Raw genomic sequence first — 22659 nt, forward strand, 5'->3', positions numbered from 1 at the left:
GGCTTACAACGTTACATTATAATAAGTAAACAAGGGTAATATTCAAAAATGTGATTAAACGGGGAGGGGGCTGGGGCGCCAATTTTATAGTTCGTCCCCGGGCGCAAAATATCATAGCTACGCCTCTGGGTATAATGGAGACCCGCCCCCCCCCCCCCCGAGTTTAATACAAAATACATGATTGTGGGCAGGAATATACAAAATTTGGTCGATATACATGATCGTTGGTATCTATTCAAACGAGGGCCATGACATACATTAGCAAATTCCTACAGTATTTTAAGGCAGGCGATTACGAATTATTTAAACCACGTTTTTCATCTGTCACAGATTTTATAATCATTTTGAAGTGGCTGCTTTATCTCGAGGAAAACGAGCGGTAAGTGTTATACAAAACAAAATCTTAATAGCAATTTGATCACTTTTGCGTCATTTGACAGTAAGAATAGTAATAAATAGAGGATAATTTCTTTTCCTACGTTAGGCCTAATACCTGGTATGTTTTTTAGTGTGGTACACACACAAAAAACAACCCCAAAACAACACTAACAACATTTTAAAAAACCCACAAAAACGAGTGCCGTGCCGAAGCCACGGGCTAAAATGCTTTATTATCATTTTTTTTTATTTATAGCATCAATCACAAATTGAAATATATACAGTATTAGCGTTGGAAAAGAAAGTTTTCTTTTTGTTATATTTTTTTTCTCACCCTAGCGAAACACTTTCTGCAAATGACCTTAATAAAGAAAAATAATAAATTAACCTAAACCACTTTGAATGTCGACCGTATCTTTTATTTACACGGCATCATGCGCGGAAGAAAATACCAACTGAACCGGGATTTCAAACAGCAGATGAATTGAAGTTGATTCATTGAACATCATTAGCAATTGTACAATCAAACAGATGCAACAATGAAAAGTGGAACTATGAAAAATCGAGAATGTTAGATTTGCGAAGGATTTATTCCGAATCATTGTCTGCTAATAGAGAATTCATGTCAGTTGCTGTGTCGGCGATGCCCACACAGCGCGCCGTCCAAATGTGAAGTTGCGTTTTGCTGACAGACATAACACTGTGCCATAATTTATCTGATGGCATGTAAAGAAGCTGCTTAAATTATAGTATTTAAAAGTTTCTTCATTTTGTAAGAGCTCAAGAAATTAATTCTGGTTTGAAAGACAAGATGACGGTAAAACTCAGAAGACGTAGCTGTACAGTACCGTTGGTGTTGGAGACATCATAATAAAGGTAACTGCGTTAACTTCGCTTTTTGTTTGGTAATTTGTTGGATATTATCTTTTGCTGATCTTCTTTGAGCTTGGAGTAAATTTTACATTCTGAACATTTTTTTTGCACTTATCTGCTTAATATGTATTGCTGGGATATCATATAGAATATGAAGTCAGTATAATGGTACTATATTACATATTTGAATGATAAAAGACTGGTAAATGATATAATGATAAACTACAAAATAAATAATTTGCCCAATATCCCAAATATGTTAATTAAAACAAACATTGAATGTAAATTCAGATATAATGAGCAGTTGTAAGAAGTAAGAAATAACATTTTATCCATTGAACCTGTTATGTGTTATCATCATCAGTTTTAAAATAAACACATGGAGACAAGTTTGCTTAAATTCTAAAATTAACAAAAACACACACACACACACATATGGTATTTTAATCTAATACAGAAATGGTGACATTGATATATGCAGACCAATAGTTTTTTTCTTCTACAGATGTAAATTAAAAAGCCTAATTCTGAGAGTTTCACCTACAACATTCATGATGGGAAAGGGCCACTAATTAAGAGCTGACATATGTGGAAGAAAAATACCATCCATGTTGAAAAGGGCTAGAGGTAATGTGAGAAAACATAATTTATCAATCTTATTTAACATTATTGTTGATATTTTATCTCAACTGGTCAAAAGGCTAAGTGGGTTTATGTAATGGTCCAGAGTGTGTTATTTATTTCACATCCCCTTCTGTCTTTCAACAGTAAGAAATTAGCTACTTTGGAGTCCATAGTTCTGATCAATTTGTTTATATAAAACTTGGTTTTGGGCTTAAATCAACATCTTGGATAAATCTAATAATGAGGAAAATCCAAGTATATACATGTGATCATGTATAAGATTAGTTGAGTTTTTTAACCAGCCTAAAAGCCATACTTCCACAATATAGGCTAAAATCATTAAGTTGTCCTTGAAGTTTGATGAGTGTTAACCATTAATAATAATAAGGTGATCTTTCATCTGAGTATGTTACCACCGCATGCAATATTTATACATGTAGTGCAGTTTTTACTAAACGTAGAATACATGCTTATATAAATGAGATCTAGATTGAAGAAGTGAAGATGCATACAAATACATGAGGTTATAACCACTACTGCTGATTCAAGTTTGATCATGCTTGGCCATTGGGCTTATAGAGTCAAGTTTCACAATGATGCTTATTATGAGTGTGATAAAGGTATGGTAGTGAAGTGACCTTGCATCTGATTGGCAGAGTTTCTTATGATTTGCACAACAGTGTTTATGATCCAATTTAGATCTGACTTGTTTAATTATTTGCTTGTATGTCTGAGGCTATAAGCAAAATCTATGCATATAATGTGGTGGTTCTACATCTCACTAGCCATTCTTGCTACTGCTCTTAAAACTATTTCTCATTAATTTCATCAGACTTGGTGAATAGATTTATCTCATCAAGATATAGCAAAAGAGCAATTTTGTAAAAATAATATTCATTCATATTAAACTCAAATTCTGCATCTGATTGGTTGACCTTGCAAATACTATAAGGGCTCTATTTCTGACAAAAAGATTATTTTGATTTAATGTAGCAGAAATGCTTATATGATCAAAACATTGAACATATTTGATGACAAATAAGAAATAGTTTTTCATGCAAATTTGATAAACATTGATAAATCGGTTCATATCATTAAAAGCTTGGAAGAGTTTGATTACATGCGAGACCATCACATATTAATCATTCTTTATTTAGAGAATTATTTTTGTCAGGATTTAGTAAAATATGTAAAATCAATATGGACTGGTTTTGTTATGTACAGCAACACTAGTTGTTTACTGAGTACTGAGGGAATTGGAGTAAGGCAAGGGTACATTGCAGTAGGTAACCTGGTTGACTTGATAACAGGATTTTAACACAAACATTTTTATCAGGAGTCTAGCATACTAACCATTGATTCACTGCAGATCCTGCCCCCATTAGTTACCTTTTAATACATAAAGCATTTGGGTTTTTTATGTCACAAATCCCATAGGGATTAAAATTAACATCATAGGTCTCACTGGATAGTTTCGTATTTTGACATCCCTCTAATTTTTAAGGTAGAAGGCATGAACCTAATTATCACAAGCCTAGCATTTATAAATTTACACATAAGCTAAATCTATAATGTGGTTCAGATTTACTTTGAGTTAGGCATGGAAATAGGTTGGCTTGTTGGTGACTGCCTGTCACAGTTAGATGAGCATTGGAGATCATATGCGTAACTTAGTCTGCAAATGAGCTGCCGACTTTTATTTGTGTCTGCTACAGAGGTAAATATAAAAAAATCTTGATGGTAGAGGGGTGATGAAAAGTATGCTAATTTGTTATAGTACTAGTGAACTTTATTCATGCATAAGGCACATACTGATTCTTTTAGTTGCCTTGTCACAGAAAAATATTGAAAATAGCTATTTCTAGTAAAAAATTAATGTAAAATGTACCTGCATCCTTTGACCCTACCAGAACCAAACTAAAAGCTCAAATTTGTGCAGCTGCTTTTGCTCATCACAAACATAATTGGGAGTATAACTGCTAACCCTACCCTCTAGCACACATTTCATTCATTCATTGGATTAAAATCACGTGCACCTTCGGTATGTGCGACTGTTTAGTTTGTACACGTTTGTGTACTTTTTGAATTTAGCGATTAACTTATACAATGCCCCCAAGCAAGCAAGCCGAAGCCCAGGTGCCCCAAAAGGTCCCGCCCAGGCTCTCGTCGCTGCAACCTTCTCCATCGTTGTACTCCGTTGGTGGTCTGTTTCTGCATCCTGCATCTCCTTCCTCTCTCATTTCAGGCAGTAACTGAAGCACACCAGCAGCAGTATTATTAAATTTTCGTTGCAATCAATGCCCAGTTCCCTATATTTATTGGGCTATTCCTGTACTATCTTGCCAAACATGTGATTGTCACATACGCTTCAGATATTCCTGAGTTGTGAATTTTCCTATCTTTTGTAAGGTCTATTAAATTTTGTGTACTTTGCGTACTTGAATTTTCCGGAAATTTTTTCACATCTAGTAGGCTTTTAGTAGCCCTTTATTTTGTTTTGGAGATCTCAATTTGGTTAAGTATTTCGTACGTGTGGCTTTAAACCAATCAGTGTGTTTCAGGGCCAGTAAGTTGTTGGTCAAAAGAGGGCTTTCGTGGGTCAGAATGAAAGCCCTATGTGGTAAAATTTGTTTGTAAAAAAGAAAAAAAAAAAGAAAAGAAAAGAAAAAAAAGGTGGGTAGGGAGTGTGTATGCTATATTTGTGTGATGGCTATAGACATTTTTGTTCGTTTTTCTGCTTTTCCCACATATCCCGACAACACACATTCACGCTCACTTTCTCATTCACACTTATAAGTAGATGTGGGGGGGGGTGGCCTTATTTATTTTGTTTGATTTCGGGAAGGCAATTCTTTTCATACTGGGGGGTGGGGGTGGTTTGATTATTTGAGGCATACTCTTTTCATTGTTTCTGCCTTCATTCCCCAAGGTCTGCAAGTGTCCTGTTCTTTCTTCTTTTACTGCCTTAGGACGTTTAACTTCATTCTGTGCCTTTTCCTGCTCTTCTTTATTTCAGCTCTTTCTGCCTTATCCCGTGTCCGTTTCTGTTTTGGTCTTCTCGTCCTTTTGATACTGCCATGTTCGCCGTGAGATGTTTTCTTCGAGGGAGGTGGTTTGATTGCCTTTGTTTCCCTTCGCTTTGACCACTTGGCTATTTACCTGTTATTTTTGTTTAGCTTAGCTATTTGTGATTTATTTGAATGTATATTTTTTTTTTTTTTATTTTTTTATATTTTTTTTTTTTTTTTTGAACCTACGGGGCCTAGCATGCCATTATAATTCCAAAACAGTGATTTTGTAATATTCGTCCTTATCTGGTTTTTATTGTTCGGGTTATGAGCGGCGGTGTCAGTCTGTGAACCCACTAGCCCGAGCCGGCCGTCACAATTCCCAAACAGTGATTTGTAATATTTTGATTGGTTTTTTTCTTTTTTGGTTCGATCTTTTAGGTTTATTGGTTTTAATTTCTTTACATGGTCTCTCTTTATACCCAACCCTTCATTCGGTTTAGATTTGTCCCCTTTTGCCTATTTTGTTAATGAATGTCATGATGTTATTATAGGTCATTCCTATGTTATTGTTTTTTGCCACAAGTAACTCCGGGTATGTCCACCGTTCTCCTATTTGTTCCTGTTGAGATTTTAGTTCGGCCCTTTCCTGGTTGTATTTGGGGCATATATTTATTAAGTGTGCGATTGTTTCTGGAGTTGGGCAGTAGGGGCAGTTTTCGGTTGGTCCCCTTTTTATGTGTTTCCCTGCGCATCCTGCCAATAGTGTTTTACCTGTTCTTATTCTATTTATTATTGTTATATCGTATGGATTTTTGAAGGTCGGACTTTCGACTTTTCTACTTACTTTTTTCATCATCGTGTGTATTAGACTGTTTGCATCCGATTTTTCCCATAGCTCTTGCCACATGTCATTGATCTTGTCCCATGTTATTGATTTCAGTGACGCTGTATGCTATATTTTGGGCTTTTGGTTCGTTTGTGGCGTTTTTTGCTTCTGCATCTGCTTTGTCATTGCCTGGGATTATGGATGTGAGAGGGTATCCATACGAATTCAACGTGTTTGTTGTTTTTTTCAATCTCTTTAAGTAGCGATCTTGCATGATTAATCATATTAGGTCTGCTCTTGGATTGGTCCGTTGCTAACGATTGTAGTACACTGTAAGAGTCGCTTAGAATGACTGCCTTAGTTGTGGGGTATGTTTTGACGTATGTTAATGCCATTAGTATTGCCATGAATTCTACCGTGTATATAGCGCATTGGTCTGGGAGTCTTTTTCCAACGGTGACATCTAATTTTGGGATCACTATCCCTGCTGCAGTTTTATTTGGATTTTTGGTTTTTGATCCATCTGCGAAGATTTGCGTGTATGTCTCGTATTTGTTGTCAATGTACGTTAGTATTGATGCTCTTAGTCCTATCGGGTCATTTTGTTTTTGTCCTAGTTTACGTAAGCTAAGATCTATTTGTGGTGTGGGACAGGTCCACAGGGGGTCTGGGTAGTACCTTATTTTTTCTGGGTTGATATTTGCGATTTGAAATTTCCTTTTTAATTCTATAATTATTTTCCCACTAGGTATTTTTTTATTTTTTCCTTTTGTATCGAATGGTTTGTCGCATGCTAAGAGGGCTTGTAGCGTGAGGTAGTTGGGTTGGTGTATTGATATTCGAGTCGAGTATCGCAGCATCAATTCCTTCCGCCTTAGGTCTAGCGGGGGTTCTCCTACTATTATTAAGATATCTTGTGTGGGGGTACCATTTAGGACGCCGGTGCATACCCTTAGCGCTTTTGATTGGACTGTGTCTAGTTTCTTTAGTAACGTGGCGTTCGCCGCTCCATATACCTGGCAACCGTAGTCCAATTTTGCTCTTATAAGTGCTCTATATAGGGTAACGAGTGTTTTTTGATCAACCCCCCAATTCACCCCTCTGAGGTTTCTGTGGAGGTTGATGTCTCGTTTGCACTTCGTTACGAGTTCTTGGATATGAGCTGCCCACGTGAGTTCGTGGTCGAATACCATACCTAGGAGTGTCGCTTGTTTTTCGAATTTGATGGGTACCCCCTTTAGGGTTAAGTTTGGAGTGGGTGGGGGGTGGCCACCTCCAGGATTGGAAACTATGCCTACTGTTTTTAGAGGTGACAATTTAAATCCCCATTTATCTGTCCAATTTCCTATATCGTTTAGTCCTTTTTGAAGTGCTTGGTCGTTTCTCTGCTGGCCGGGTTGCCAGTTTTCCATACGGCGCTGTCATCGGCGAATTGGGATAAGTCAAGGTGGTTGGGTTTTACCGCTGTTTCCAGGTCGTTTATCATTATATTAAATAAAGTTGGGCTGATTACGCTTCATTGTGGTGTGCCATTTTCCAGTTTGTATCGTTCGGAGTAGTCTTGTCCTAGTCTGACTTGTATCTTTCTATCGGTTAGGAAGTTAGCAATAAATTTGTATATATTGCCAGTTATTCCGTATGGTTTAAGTTTACTTATCAGTCCCTTAGTCCACATTAGATCATATGCTTTTTCCATGTCTAAGAAGATGGCTGTAACATATCTGGATTTTTAAAATTTTTCTCTAGATGCTAATTTGACAGCGGTTTCTAGTCTCATGAGTTGGTCTATTGTGCTTTGGTAGTTGCGAAACCCGCTCTGTGTATTAGCTAGTAGTCCTTTGCTTTCTAAATGGTATTTCAGCCTGTTGTTTACAATAATTTCCATTATTTTACATATATTGTCTGTTAGTGATATGGGCCTGTATGATTTTATATCGCTTGAGGGTTTTCCAGGCTTAAGAATCGGGACCACTACTGCCTTTTTCCATCTTATAGGTATGGTACCGGTTTCCCATATTTTATTAATGAGGTTAAGTGCAATTGTGACAAGTTTTTTGGGTAGGTTCTTGTACATTTCATACCCCAAAGTGTCCTCCCCGGGGGATGTGGTCTTTTTGCCGGCGAGGGCCTTTCTCCATTCGGCTTCTGTAAACGGAAGGTTTAGTGGGCCGTCATTATTTCCTGCTTCCTTTATGTTGTCAGAGTTGCTTTCCTCAAATTGCCTTTTATGATTTTTAAACTTATCCTCTAAGTTGGTATTGCTACACATGTTGGCGAAATAGTTTGCGAATAATTCTGCCTTATGTTTGTTGTTTTGTCCAGGTATGTTGGGGGTTATTGATTTAGTTTTGCCTCTCATTTTTTTAATTCTTTGCCACACCTCCTTCGATTTTGTGTTAATATCTAGTTTTGAGCAGAATTCTCTCCATGAGTTTTGTTTAGCTATCATAATAGTTTGTTTGGCAGTTTTTTCCTTTTCCTTGTAGTAGTTAAAGTCCCTATTATTTTTAGTTCTTTTGAATTTGTTTAGAGCTCTTTTTTTCTCTTTAATTGCTATTTTACATTCATTATTCCACCAGGGCACCGTGGGTTTGGGTGCTACTCCTTTAGTTTTAGGAATTGTTTCTTGGGCCATTGTGTTAATGGTTTCTATTAATTTGTCATTAAAGGTGTCAATGTCCCGGTGATATATGGTTTCTGGGTCGATTGAGTCACCTATCTGTTTGAACCTAATCCAGTTGGCCTGTTCGTATTTCCATCTTGGTGTGAAGGACGCTTTATTTTGAGGTATTCTAATTTGTATTTCTATATTTATAAGGTAATGGTCACTTCCCATAGGGTCGCTTTCATCAACTTGCCAATCAGAAATGCCTGCTAATCTTGGTGTGCATAGAGATAGGTCTATTGCTGATGTGTGGCCTGTTCTGTCATCTATCCGGGTGTGCATTCCGTTGTTTAGAAAAACTAAGTTGCATTTTTGTGCCCATTTTTCTACAATTTTTCCTTTAATGTCCGTCTTTTGACTCCCCCATAGTTCATTGTGCGCATTGAAGTCCCCGCATATTACCACCCATTCTCCACAGTCTTTAATCATTTTGATTGTTTCGTCTGCACTTAAATTGCGCTGCTCATTTGTTTCATAGAGGTTAACGATTAGTACCTGCTTAGTTTGAGCGGTTATTTTGACTATCTGTATTTCGAAGTCATTGGGCGGTCTACTATCTGTTAATTTATGCATTTCTGATGTAATTCCATCTCTAACAAAGGTTGCTAACCCCCCTCCTCTTGCTGTGGGGGATCGATGCTTTAGGTATTTGGTGTTGTAGCCTATGATGTTTGGGATACGTGAGGTATCATTTAGGTGGGTGTCCTGTATGCATATAACATCTGGTTTTCTTTCCTGTTCAAGTATTTTGTTATTTAGTTGGTCAGCGTGGGCCCTAAGGCCGCGTGCATTCCATTGCCATATTTTGATTTCTGCTCTGGAATCCATCTCTAGTGCAAAAAGTCTTAATAGTTTGTTTAATTTACTGTTGTTTTCATTTTATGCGTGTTTCCTACCAGTGAGGGTGCTACCTATTTATTTTGTTTTTGGTATCCTGATTTTTGTTTTGGCCTGCTTATAGTTTACCCCATGGGAGATCATATATTCGACTATTAGGGCTTCTCTAAGAGCCCTGGGGCATTCTGCGTGGTTTGGTTTGTGGTTACCACTACAGTTAGCGCAGTGCTGATTGGTGGCGCTACATGTTTTCCGGTCTGGGTGGTGAAGACCACATTGATTGCACCGGAATAGGTTTCCGCAACTCTTAGAGTAATGCCCCCAATTTTTGCAGTTGCCACAGAACCGTGGTTTTGTTTTTGAAAGCAAAAATTTTTTTAGCCTCGAGTTTTTCGGCTATTTTGATAGTTTCTGGGGTGGCGCCCTTAAAAAAGAGTACCACTGCAGTGCTATCCTTTCCCCTTCTTGTTTTTAGGCGGATTGCTTTCTCTACTTCCTGTCCTTTACTCCTTATGTAGTCTACTATTTCATTGGTTTTATTTTGAGTTGATACGTATATGACTCCTTTGTTGTGTGTTTTTGAGGGGTTTGGGTCTATGTGTTGTTTTGTTCTGTTGTGTCTAGTGACCTGAACATTTATTTGGCCTATTCTTTCAATTTCCATATATTTGGCAATCTGTTGTTCAGTGGTGCATTTGATTATCAGCAAGTCGTCTCTAGTGCTTTTAAGCGTGAATTCTCCTTGGTGATGTTTGTTCAATTGCCATGCTATGGTTTTAAAGGCTAACTTCGTTATTTTGGAATTTACTCCCTTGACGAAGAGAGTCAGTTCAGCGGGGTGTTTCTTGTTTTGGATATTTTGCAGACTGGTCTTTTTTCCCCTGGTGTTTGTCTCTTTAGCTGACTTTGTTTCGTTGTCCATAACCGGCTTGCTGGGTCTTGTATTGACAGTTAGTGTGTTCCTTATTCTTTCTAACTGGTATTTGGGATTTGGTTTTCCTATTATTCTTACCTTTTGTTGAGTCGTGTGTGACTGCTTTATTTGTGGTAGGGTGAGGGCGTTCTGTTTCATCTAGTAGGTTCTCAGTTTGAGTCCCCTGGCTGCTAGTGTTTTTAACCAGCGTGGTCTGGGTTGTTTTTGTGCTTGTTGAGTATTGTTCCTCAGTTTGGGTACTCATGTCGGATGTAGTTTTGCGGTTACTCGGTAGATTGTCCACATTCTCGTTTACGCTTGGTGACAGGTAGAGTCTACTCATCGAGTCAGTTGGGGTCGAGTTGAAAATTGGCGTTAAGAACTGTATCTGTCGTTTTTCTCTTAGGGGGGATGAGACTGCTTCGGAGTAAGTTTGCCTTAGTTTATCTGCCTTTAGGTTGACCAGGCAGCTGAGATAACTATTTGATGATGTGACATTAATTTTGTTGTTATCCATCTTGAGTTTCTTTATTTGATGTAAGGTATATATGACGGGATATTTCTTTATCTGTCTTAACTATACTTTATTCTACTTAGTACTATGAAAAAGCAACAGCTGTAAGGGGATATGCAAATAGCTTTTATTCTGATTTGTGTAATTAATTATTATATTACTATTATCCAATTTAAACTTATTGAAAATTATTTTCTAGCCAAATGGTCAAAGTAAAAGGTTTTACTTACCCCGATCCAATTTTCTTTTTAAGATCTTTAGAGTTTTTAAATACAGCCTTCTAATTATACAAGTTTCATTACATTGGTCAATAATTAGTCACATGTGATGACACTTGTAACTAATCAAACCACAGCAACTGAGAGCAGACTAAGCACTGATATTTATATGGTACAGTGGCAATATACAGTCTGTCTGCTGCAACACATGAAACAAACTGGACAAATCTGAAAGCCTTGAATTTGACTTTATTTATCTGTATGGTAGAACAGAACCTGAGCTGAAAAGCTTTTAAAGAAAGACCTTGATATCAAACCTAATAATAACTGCAGGAGTTATATTATGGATAATTAACCATTCTCTCAGTTTCAAACTGGGCATTCCATCCCATGGGGTTCTAAATGTAAACCAAGTGTAACTGATATCCTAATGAACTGTAAAGACCATAGCAGCACAACAGCAGGGGACCAGGTATGTCCAGATCCAGAAATCACAGACCAGTTTCAAACTGATGATGAACCACATAAAAATTACACATCTGCTAGAACTTATGTTATGAAGATAACTTAAATTGCATTATTATTAATCCTCCTCCTCACATTCATCATAATTGAGATGCATCATATATGTTTTATTGTAAAATAGTTTATGCAACATAATTCAGTGAAGACCTTTGCTGCCAATTTACCAGTGAACCATTTGTTTCAATGAACATATTTTATGTTGTAACAAGGAGCATCATTTAAACATTATGATACACTTATCATACCTGTATATGAAATCTTAATACTAACACTTATACTTGCAATACTACTACTAATAAAAACACCTGCATTGATAATTTGATTATGTTCAATTGGACTTGTATCTAAATGATCACCAGCTGTATGAAAAGACATATTTTAATATATAGATATTGGATGGAATACTAGTTACCACAATTGAATAGTCATATGATAAATGATATATTATTTTAAACAATTTATATTTGCAGTGAAACATACTTTTACATTATTTTCACTTAAATTTCATTTATAGAGCAGTATACTCTGCATTCATTAAATTACTGAAATGGTTATAATACAACAACAAATACTGCAACTTCCAGAATCACAAAAATCAAAAGATATAAACAAAAACTTCCCTACATGTATCAACAGTTGTCACTTAATAGACAGAACTCTGAAGATTTAGAATAGGATGTTAACAAATTAGGTATTCAAGTTAAAAAGAAAAAAATACCAAGTAAGCTTACTACCAAAAAATCAAACAATAACAGTGAATTTTAGTACATTCCCAGGAAACAGAATATATGATTTTTCTTAACTTGATCTGATACATCTTAAATCTATAGAAAATGATTCATATTGTATGACTAAAATATTATGTAAACAAAAATTCCATCACTTTTTTCAGATGCAACATGCATACCCCAACCCATCCTTCTTGATCATAAAGTATACCAGCATTCCACTATAAGATGGGGAGCTGTAGTGGCTCAGTGGTTAGCTTTCTGGACCTGTGAAATAAGGTAGGTTCAAATTCTACCATCAGACCAACCTGGGTTAGCTACCATGGTGTGTCCTTGGGCAAGGCACTATACTTAAAGTGCCTTGGCACTAAATAACTTACTTGTGTTGGTTTACCATAAAAGGCCAAACCAAACACAAAAAAACAACAACTTTAAAATATGAGTTTTGTCAATACTAAGTAATTGAAAATCATACTGAAGAAATGTTTTTGTTAATACAGATTAATGGATCTAAAAAATCTCTTTCTTCTGCAGGAGTTTAAAATGTTAAATTAAAAAGGTCATGGTACACATTGCCTTGTTCGTACACATCAGGTTCCGTAACCCATATCCAACTAAAAATTTTAGTAGAGTCTGAATAAAACATATTTTAATCTGGATGATAATATTCTTTCTCCATTCATATATTACACCACCAAGATTGATCCAAATAAGATTACATTTTACTATAACACTGAGGATGAGTATGCCTCTTAACAACTTACAAATGTGGAGAGAATGGAGTTAAACTGAACTTTGATTTCTTTTCAACCATAGCACAAGATGATCATTTATTATGAAAAGACCTGAATAAAGTTGGAGTTCATAACCATGACAGTCTTGATACAATATAAATTCAATATATTATTGTTGTCTTGAGGTATAGTTCTGTATATTACAATCTCACACAAGATCAGGGTATATTTTAGTACCATACAGTTAATTCGGGATTGTATTAATACCTATTCTGGTGAATGAACATTATATAAGATTTACTATTTTGGAACCAGTTGCAATAAAGTTTACTAAACAAGAGAAAATATGACTTTACTATAATATCTAAAATGTAAAATCTGCAAACAGAATACTTGCTTGACTTTACACTTCAACTATATCATGATATTTATTTGAAATGAATTTATACAAATGGCATTAAATTGGGTTTCAGGCTGGTAATGACAATGGTAGTAGTGAATAGGGACGGTCTAGGGACTAGGGAACTTCCATGTTAAAAAGGGTATATCCACTCTGGGGACTATGTAATTTAACATGGGAGAAAAAAAAAAATATCCATTCTAGGGACAAGGGGAATTTAACATGGGAGAAAGAAAAAAAACTATTCACTCTAGGGACAAGGGAAATTGAACATGGGGAATAAATCGTGGGACTGTCTTGGGACTAGGGGAAATGGAACAGGGTCGGGACCCTATTTTAATAAGGTCCCGACCTGATGGGTCTATGAAAATGGAACAGGCGAAAATTGAAACAGGGAGGGGTCTCTATTTTTTTATTATTTTTTTAAACAAAAAAATAAAAAAAGGGGTAGGCAATTGAAAGTCAAGATCTTTTCGAGAGATAGGAATGGCCCTGAAAAGGGCCTTTGGTTTTATGTTAATATACCCTTAACATAAAGGGCATCTGTGACATCTTCTTCTTGACCTTAGGCTGTGCCTGACTGCAGGACCATAGATTAAGACTCTTTTGAGGCATCCTTGATGCTCCACATAAGATTCTTCGCATCCACAGGCTGGTGTCTGTCCTGTCGATAACTGTCCAGTTGGATCGGACATACATTGATATGTCCGTCCGGAACATCATCGAAGACACAAGCGTTGAAGATTGTACATCGGTCCACATGTTGGGGTGCTGAGTAACAGGTGAAGGAATGCAGTGAACTGTACTTATTTATAGGGGGAGGAAGGATTGAAACGGATTGAGTTTGTTGACCAATCCAAACACGCGTTACAAAATTCAGTCAGCCCACGTCCAATCCGAAGAGAGCAGTCTGTGACGTCACATAGTCTATATAGATTCGCTAGCGCCTGTGCGTAGTCAATCTAAGCGACAGTTTTTCAACATGACGGAAACTCAGAAAATGATCAGTTTGGGTGCACTGATGGTGGAGACTACCCAAGGGAACCCAGACTTACTTTCAGAAGAGGTGAATTGGGATTTTGTGGATTTTTTTACCTTGCAAGAATTTGTTCCTGAACCTTCGTCACCTTCTCCTTCATTACCGCACATGGAAAATTTTATACAGAGACAGAAAGAAGAATTGGTGAAATTTATACAACAGCAAAAGGAAGCGGAACAAGCTTTTCTCCTACAGCAACAGCAGCAAGAAGAAGAGGTAAGAAAAAAACAACAAGAAGAAGACGCAGCAGCAAAGAAACAAGGGAGTCAAAATCAAACGGTCACGGTACTGTTAGACATTTTAGTTAAGAAGTCTGAAACAGATGTATCAGACTTCTTTATTACGGCCGAAGAGAATACGACCTTCCCAAGCTAAACACTCCAACCCTGTGACTACGCCTACTGCACCATCCTTAGTGATTTCAACGAAATCATCATCAACAGTACGCAGTCCAGAAGTAGGCCTTGGCCATGGCAAAGGCTTAAAACAGTTAAAGTTGATTGTTTAAACTCACCCCTTACACCAAAAAAGGCCCTTTTCAGGGCCATCCACGTCTCTCGAAAAGAGATAGGCTTTCAATTGCCAATAACTAATAAAAACCATTTTACCCAATAGTACCTGTCTGTGTATGAGTGTGCGTGAGTGTAGGTTCTTATTTTAAAATCAAATCCCAAAGACACTTACCTTTTATAATTAATTTATTCTTTTATAAATATTTACAATTCACAATTCACAACAGAGCACTTTAAAAAGTTCATAGACTTATTCTGTCTCATTGTTCACTCTCTGTTTTTTTAATTTCTTCACCGTCATAGTCTTTTCCTCCTCTTCCTCTTCACTTTCTTCCCTTCTTTTCTTCTCCTGTTTCTTTTTCTTCACCTGTCTGTTTTCTTCCTCTTCTTCTTCCTCTTCCTCTGAAGAATCCCTCTCTTCTTCTGACTCCTTTTGTTTCTTTTTTGGGCAGTCTGGTGACCAATGTCCTTTTTCTTGACAATAATAACAGGTATCTTGACTTTTGTCTCTTCTAACCCCTTTTTTTTCTTTTTTGACGGTCTGGACACTCTGAAGACCAGTGCCCTTTCTTCTGACAGATATAGCAAGTATCTTGACTTTTATCTTGAAAGGAAGGAGAGTAGTCCCTCGGCTGGTCTGAAGAGAATTTTCTAATGACCCCTCGCAAAGCTCTGATGAAACGTTCGATCTTGGTAGTCTCTTCCATTGTTGTGCTCAGTTTGAGAGTGAAATGAATAGTGAAAGGACAAGACACATACCCTTTATATACGCTGGTCTGCTATGACTATAAATTAATCCATGGTGTTTAAACTTTAGTCATTTGACTTTTTGCTATCGAGATGAAATGATCCAATTCATTTGAGAAGAAAGAAGAAGAAAGTAAGAGGCAGAAACGTGATCTATCGCCTCGTACTAGGGCTGAAGTCTTGGCACAAATTCATGCCAGTGATTTTGAAGAGGACATGAGTGAACCAGAATCCAAACCCTCTAAACAAAGTTTACCACCCTTAGTCAACCCTGAAAAGTACTATGACATTCGAGAGACGGAAAAGCATCCCTCTAGAAAATTTAGAACTACGGCTTACAAATACACAGTGAAGTTTAAAGATTTCAAGTCTGAAGTACTGTTAGAGAAAGCAAAAGGGTTCATCACCGACATGTGGGATTCTTTGCTCACCACACTCAAGCGACAATGTCAACCCAAAGAAGATGATCGCTTGAGACTTTCCATACAACGTGATGGCTTGAAATCCCCTGTTTGGATCGAGTTTAGCAGCCCTGCAGAATTGACCACTTCCAAAGTCATGGACAAGATTCAACACGTGCAACAATCTAATGACCAGTTTGACATCACCGATGGAAAAGCCACACTGGACATGACCCACGTCTCTCCTCCTCAAGGGACCGGACAATGCAGAAAGACCTTATTGGTCAACAACCTTCGCATTACCAAAACAAGTCTTGTCCAAATTAACAATTTTCAAGACCACATGTGTTTAGCCCGAGCCATCGTGGTGGGATGAACCTATGCCGACAAGAACGACACGGTAGAATGGAAAAGAGCCTGGGAGAACATTCGAAAATCGAACCGAGCCAAACAACGAAATGAAGCAGAACTTCTGTTACAACAAGCATGCCTGTCCAAAGACACATCCTGTGGCATTCCTGAGATGCAAAAATTGCAAGGTGCCCTAGCTCCACGATACACCTTGAAAGTGCACCCTCAAGAAGTGCGCGGGTCTCTGTTGTTTCGAGGGAAAGACTTTAAGGATGGAAAATACATTCACCTCTATCATCACGATGACCATTTCGATACCATTACCACTATCACTGGATTCCTGGGATACAAATATTACTGTGAGAAATGTGACTTATGATGGTTATAATAATCGAGAGCAACACAAACATTGTGGATCGAAATGCTCAGGATGTTTGGCCTCTCAACCCTGTCTGAGCGAAGGGCAAGAACCAGTGCACTGTCCTGCTTGTCTGCGCACATTTGTCAGCCCTGCCTGTTACCAACAACATCTGAAGATGCAAGGTTCACAGAAGAAATGTGCTTGTCAACTCCTGAGATTGTGCCCAATGTGTGGACAAGGTCTATGTATCAACAGTACCAAGGCACACGTATGTTCAGGAAAGAAAAAATGTCACATTTGTCACTGCATTGTGGACTTGGAACACCAATGCTACATACAAAAATACCAATCCCAACCAGAGAAAGAGGATGGTCACAAGAAGAAGAAAGGCAATTTCATCTTTTTCGATTTCGAATGCATGCAAGAGACCAGTATTCACATTCCTAATTTCTGCGTGGCTCATCGAGCGTGCGAGAAGTGATTCAAGAACCTATCTTGAGTTATTGCCCTCACTGCAGTAAGATTCCTGGAGGGCGTGAAAAAATCTTTCAAGGACTGAACACACTAGCCGATTTCACACAATGGGTCTTAGACCCCATCGACAAGACGTGGAGCCAAGAGGACATCGAACATTGTTATGGAGATTGTCATCACCATGCCACGGTGATGGCTCACAATTTCTCCGGATACGATGGACAGTTTCTTTTGAGATGTTATACGGAACGTGGCATCGAGCATCCTAAAATCACTTTGAACGGAGCCAAAATCATTTTCATGCAAGTGGGACAAGTGCAGTTTAAAGATTCGATGAGCTACTTAGCCATGCCTTTGAGTCGAATGCCTAAAATGTTTGGAATGACAGAAATGGCTAAAGGGTACTTTCCACACTTTTTCAATACAGAAGCCAATCAACACGCCGTTCTACCCCATTTGCCTCAGGCTCACTATTACGACCCTGACAACATGCGTACTGAACGAGAAACTTTCTACGCTTGGTACCAGGCTCACGCCTCCGACCCTTTCGACTTTCAGGAAGAAATGCTAAAGTATCGTCGTTCCGACATGGACATTTTACGGCGATGCTGTGGAAAATTTCGAGAACTGTTCATGGAACACGGAGGGGTTGATCATTTAAAAGAGGCTTGCACCATTGCCAAAGCGTGTTCCTTAGTCTACCGACAACGATTCATGCTTGAAAACACTGTGGCTGTCATCAGTCCTCAAACGACCAACTATGTCAAACGTCAATACTCGGTCAAAGCCCCATGCTGGTTGCATTACTTGTGCGACAAGGAAGACAAATGGATTCAGCATGCCCGCAACGGACAGGGCGAAAGATCATCGGAATGCATTCGGTCAATGGCTGGGACTTAGAAAACCCCAAGATCATGTACGAGTTTAACGGTTGCTTATTTCACGGATGTCCCGTCTGTTACCCTGACCGCGGCACTAAAAATCAGTTCTTACAACGAACCATGGAAGACTTGTACCAGGCCATTTGTCAGCCACGCCTAAAGTTAGAACAGGAAGGATACCAAGTGGTGGAAATGTGGGAACACAAATACAATCACCGTTTGAACACCGATCCTGAGTTTAAACGCCTCATGGAAAGTTACCAGTTCATGGACCCCCTGAACCCAAGTAATAGTTTGTACGGAGGAAGGACCAATGCCACCTGTTTGCTGTACCAAGCTGACGAAGAGAAAGGAGAAGAAATCAAATACTTGGACGTGTGTTCACTGTATCCCTATGTGTGCAAATATTGTTGCTTTCCTGCAGGGCACCCACAATTGTTCACCGAACACATCGACCTAAAAAACATTCGACAATACGAAGGCTTGATCAAGTGCAAAGTTTTGCCTCCCACGAACCTATACCATCCCGTCTTACCTCGCCATTGCCAAGGCAAACTTGTGTTTCCTTTGTGCCGTACTTGTGCTGAAACGTGCAACCAAGATCAACCTTGTCATCACACCCAGGAAGAACGGGCCTTGACGGGGACATGGGTCAGCGTAGAATTGTTCAAAGCTCTGAACATGGGATACCAACTGTTAGAAGTGTACGAAATTTGCCACTTTCCCAAGACACAATAATTCCACAAGGGTGACCCCACGCAGAAAGGCATTTTCGCAGACTACGTGGATGCCTTTTTGAAACTGAGCAAGAAGCCAGTGGCTATCTGTCCTGGTGTCACACTCCCGAAGACCAAAAGACATTCAGAGAGAAATTCTGGGCACAAGAAGGCATTACTTTAAATCACATTGAGAAAAACGAAGGCAGGCGATCGTTTGCCAAAGTGATGTTAAATTGCTTGTGGGGTAAAATGGCACAATGACTGTGTTTACCCAAGACGGAGTATTTGTCCGAACCTTCCTGCTACTTTCAGATGATTCACGACAAAGCCAAATTCATGAAACACGTGGACGTCGTTCGTGAGGATTTGATCTTGGTGAATTACGAAGAAGATCTGAACTTTGTAGAAGATGACCCCTTTGGAAATGTCATCATTGCAGCTTACATGACAGCTCATGCTCGCTTAAAATTGTACGAAGCTTTAGAACTGTTAGGGGAACGTGTCTTGTACTTTGACATGGACAGTTGCATTTATATCGATCACCCGAGTCAACAGCACCCTGACATCGAAGGAGACCGTTTAGGAGCCTGGACAGACAAGCACCCCGATGACAAGATTCTAAGTTTCGTTAGTGGTGGTCCCAAAAATTACGGCTACGAATACTGGGACAAACAAGGAGAAGTGCACACGAAGTGTAAAGTGAAAGGACTTACTCTGAATTATCGTACCAGTCGAGTGGTCAACTTTGGCATATTGAAAGAAGCCTTGCAGTCTAGATAAAGTGACCACCTATCAACCCAACAAGATTGTACGTTTACCCACACACCACATCGTCAGTCGACCCTTGGAAAAAGTCTATCAAATCGTGTAGCAGAAGCGAGTGCGGCTTCCCACCCACTTTACTTTGCCGTATGGACATGTCGGTATAAAACATTGGTTGTAAGAGGATAGCCACCCACCAGAAGGATGACTTCGCCGCAGCAAGAATCGAGTGAGAAATCCAGTGAGAACTCCAAGTTCAAACCCTACCATTTTCCAGTCTTCTTACCTGACTATTGTGATTGTGCCCGTCGATTGGACACGTTTCAAAAATGGCCTACGGATAGGGAAGGATTACCTTCTTCGTATGTTTTAGCTAGAACAGGATTTGTCTACTTCGGACCCGAGTCAGGATTGGGATACGAAGTACAGTGTTTCGCTTGCGGACTGAAGTTACGAATGGATCTATGTATCTACAAAGATTCAGCTATTCTGGAACATACTCGATGGTCTCCGCACTGCCCTTACCTTTCAATGGCCTTTCCACCCATTAAACTACGGTACAATTATGACGGTACCTTCCAAAACTAGACGTAAACACATTGCATCCTATTTCATTGTTGTTTCTTTTCCACATAATAGCTTATTTTTTATAAAATGTTAAACTTTACTAATCTTTTTTCAAGATCACTTTAGTTTGCAAAAATATATCTTGTCATTTATTGGCATTCTACATTGAATTTTGTAAACTAGCTATAAACCTGACCTAATTACTCAACTTAACTGCTGACAGAAACAGTCTACAGTAAATGTATTTCATTTCTATAGCTCGATGGATAAACATTACATCTTTTAAAGCTGTGCACAGAATAGGCCGACATATCACGAGTCAGGAAAACATGGGGGTGGTATCCTCTGTGTCCAAAATTAATATCATTTTGAATAGAATATTCTAGTTACAATTGCCTCTTTTCAAATGGTAAGCATTGCTTTTTTTTATTTTCAGCAATCTGTCAAATTCGGTATGCATTTTGCTTTAATATTTGAGATGGAAACCTTAGGTGCATAGAAATGTCAGACAGCATTGTACATCATGGATGGTGTCCAACATACTTTTATGATCATAAAACAAAATCCCATTTTTTAGTTATGGCCACTGATTTAAAAAATATTCATCCAAGCTAAATATAATAATAATAATAATGAGGACTTTGTATAGCGCCTAATCTTTAGAAGCTCTAAGCGCTTTGCAACATTAGACAACATAAAAACATACACAATGATATGATTACAAAAACAAACACCATGAAATTAGAAAACATAAAAAACATGCTGAGAATATTTAAGGTAGTTAACATTATTAAGTCATTAAGTTTGTTTTTGTAGTCAGAATAAGTAGTTTTGAGAGCACTCTTGAATGGGATCACTGCGTCTTTGTGTCTAAGTTCAGTGGGCAATTCATTCCATGTTGCTGGGCCCTGGTATGCAAAAGAATGCTGTCCATGTGACTTTGTTTTCATAGTGAGAATAATGAGTATATGATTGTCGGAAGAGGAGTGTAAGTATCTTGCTTGTGTGTACACATAGGTGAGGTCGGATAGGTATGTTGGACTAGAGTCTGTCAGTGAAACGTAGCACAGAGAACTAATGTTGTGTTTGATTCTGGATCGAATGGATAGCCAGTGTTGGGTACAGAGCAGCGGGGAGGTGTGCTCTGATTGTGGTACTCTAAGTATGATCCAAGCAGCTATGTTTTGAACTTTTTGAAGTCTCTGCAGTAGATATTAAGATGAACCAGACAGAATTGAGTTACCATAGTCCAGTCTTGAAAGCAGTAATGAACACACAAGTGTTTTAGTGGCATCAACTGAAAGATATCTGAGAATGGAGCTGATGCGTCTCAGCTCAAGATACGCAGCCTTGCATATGTTCATGACATGTTGGTGCAATGTGAGAGTACTGTCCAGAGTAACACCTAGGTTTTGTACTGATTGTGTGAATTTAATGTTGGTGTTGCTGATATTTATTGTGTGAGGTAAAGGATGTGAATGAGAAAGTCTTTGATAAGTAAGTATGGCTTGATTTAAATTGTGCTTTTCATGTGACTTGCCAGAGATTTTTAAATGAATTGATAAAGTAACTTGAGACACATTTCAAAGTACATGTTTTAAAAATATTCCATTGATTATTGATGGCATTTAGAAAAATGCAATGCATCCTTTGTTGTGAAACTTATTTTAAAACATTGTATTACTCATGCAGAAGCGTGCTTGAAAACTAATGGCAAAGCAAAGGCAAATGGAATGGAAGAGACCATATCAGAGACCCTCAAATATGCACCCAACCAACGCAGAATGATAAAAAACAAGGTAATCCAAATGACTCTTATTTCATCAATATTGGATTCAGTTTCGTCTTTTAAAGCATAGTATTTGCAAAGCGGATGCATTTCTAAACTGATAACAAAATCAGCTTATCCTATTGCCCAGGACTATCAGAGCTAGAGTCCAGCTAACTACAATATGCATATATCTTGTCTGATCGGACAAGTGCCTCCATTTGGAATTTTTATTCACATGAAATATTTGGATGAAATAAATTCATCTTTGTGCAAATTGATTGCACCATCCACTTGCCAGAAATGACAAGTAAGTGCAAAGTTATCTTGTATCATGGCTTAACGATAGTAAGGGAAGCACAAGTGCAGTGAAGAAAATTTCATACATTTTTATAATGCTGATTAACATGACTTCTGCATATGTAACTAGTGCTGAGATGATATGACTTTATTTAAGCATTACAATTTTGTTTTAATTTGCAGGTGCCTGAGCAGAAGAAGTAATAGATAAACTTTACAGTGGAGTTGGAGACTGATTCTGATTCATAATCTTAATTAAATCTAGAAAATAAACATTAAAGTCATATTAAAATATCTGTTGTATTGTTTCCTTCTTTCATTTTTCTCTTAAAAACAAATGTCTGAACCTTTAGTCTGTAAATTCAGTGGATTCCTTATCAGCCCATCTACTTTTACTTTACACCATGCTACTTTAAAAAAAAATGAATTATCCCCATTGGGGTAGGTCCCCCCAACCCCCCACCCTACTTTGTCAACTTACCTGCCACATTTAAATCTAATGGAAGGCCCTGCTGTAAAGCCTGTTAGTAA

The 22659-nt window shown here is 38.1% G+C and overlaps 1 long non-coding RNA gene across 1 annotated transcript; it reads left to right on the top strand.

Moving 5' to 3' along the window:
* Positions 1–367: 367 nt before the first annotated feature.
* On the top strand, positions 368–22422 carry LOC149784937 (uncharacterized). The gene is made up of 5 exons (XR_016425338.1): positions 368–1254; positions 1757–1878; positions 12277–12391; positions 21753–21859; positions 22312–22422. It is a non-coding gene; the product is annotated as an uncharacterized LOC149784937 (long non-coding RNA).
* Positions 22423–22659: the final 237 nt, after the last annotated feature.

The sequence above is a fragment of the Sinohyriopsis cumingii genome, chromosome 13 (assembly GCF_028554795.1).
Source record: "Sinohyriopsis cumingii isolate HCF-2022 chromosome 13, ASM2855479v2, whole genome shotgun sequence".
Lineage (NCBI taxonomy): Eukaryota > Metazoa > Mollusca > Bivalvia > Unionida > Unionidae > Sinohyriopsis > Sinohyriopsis cumingii.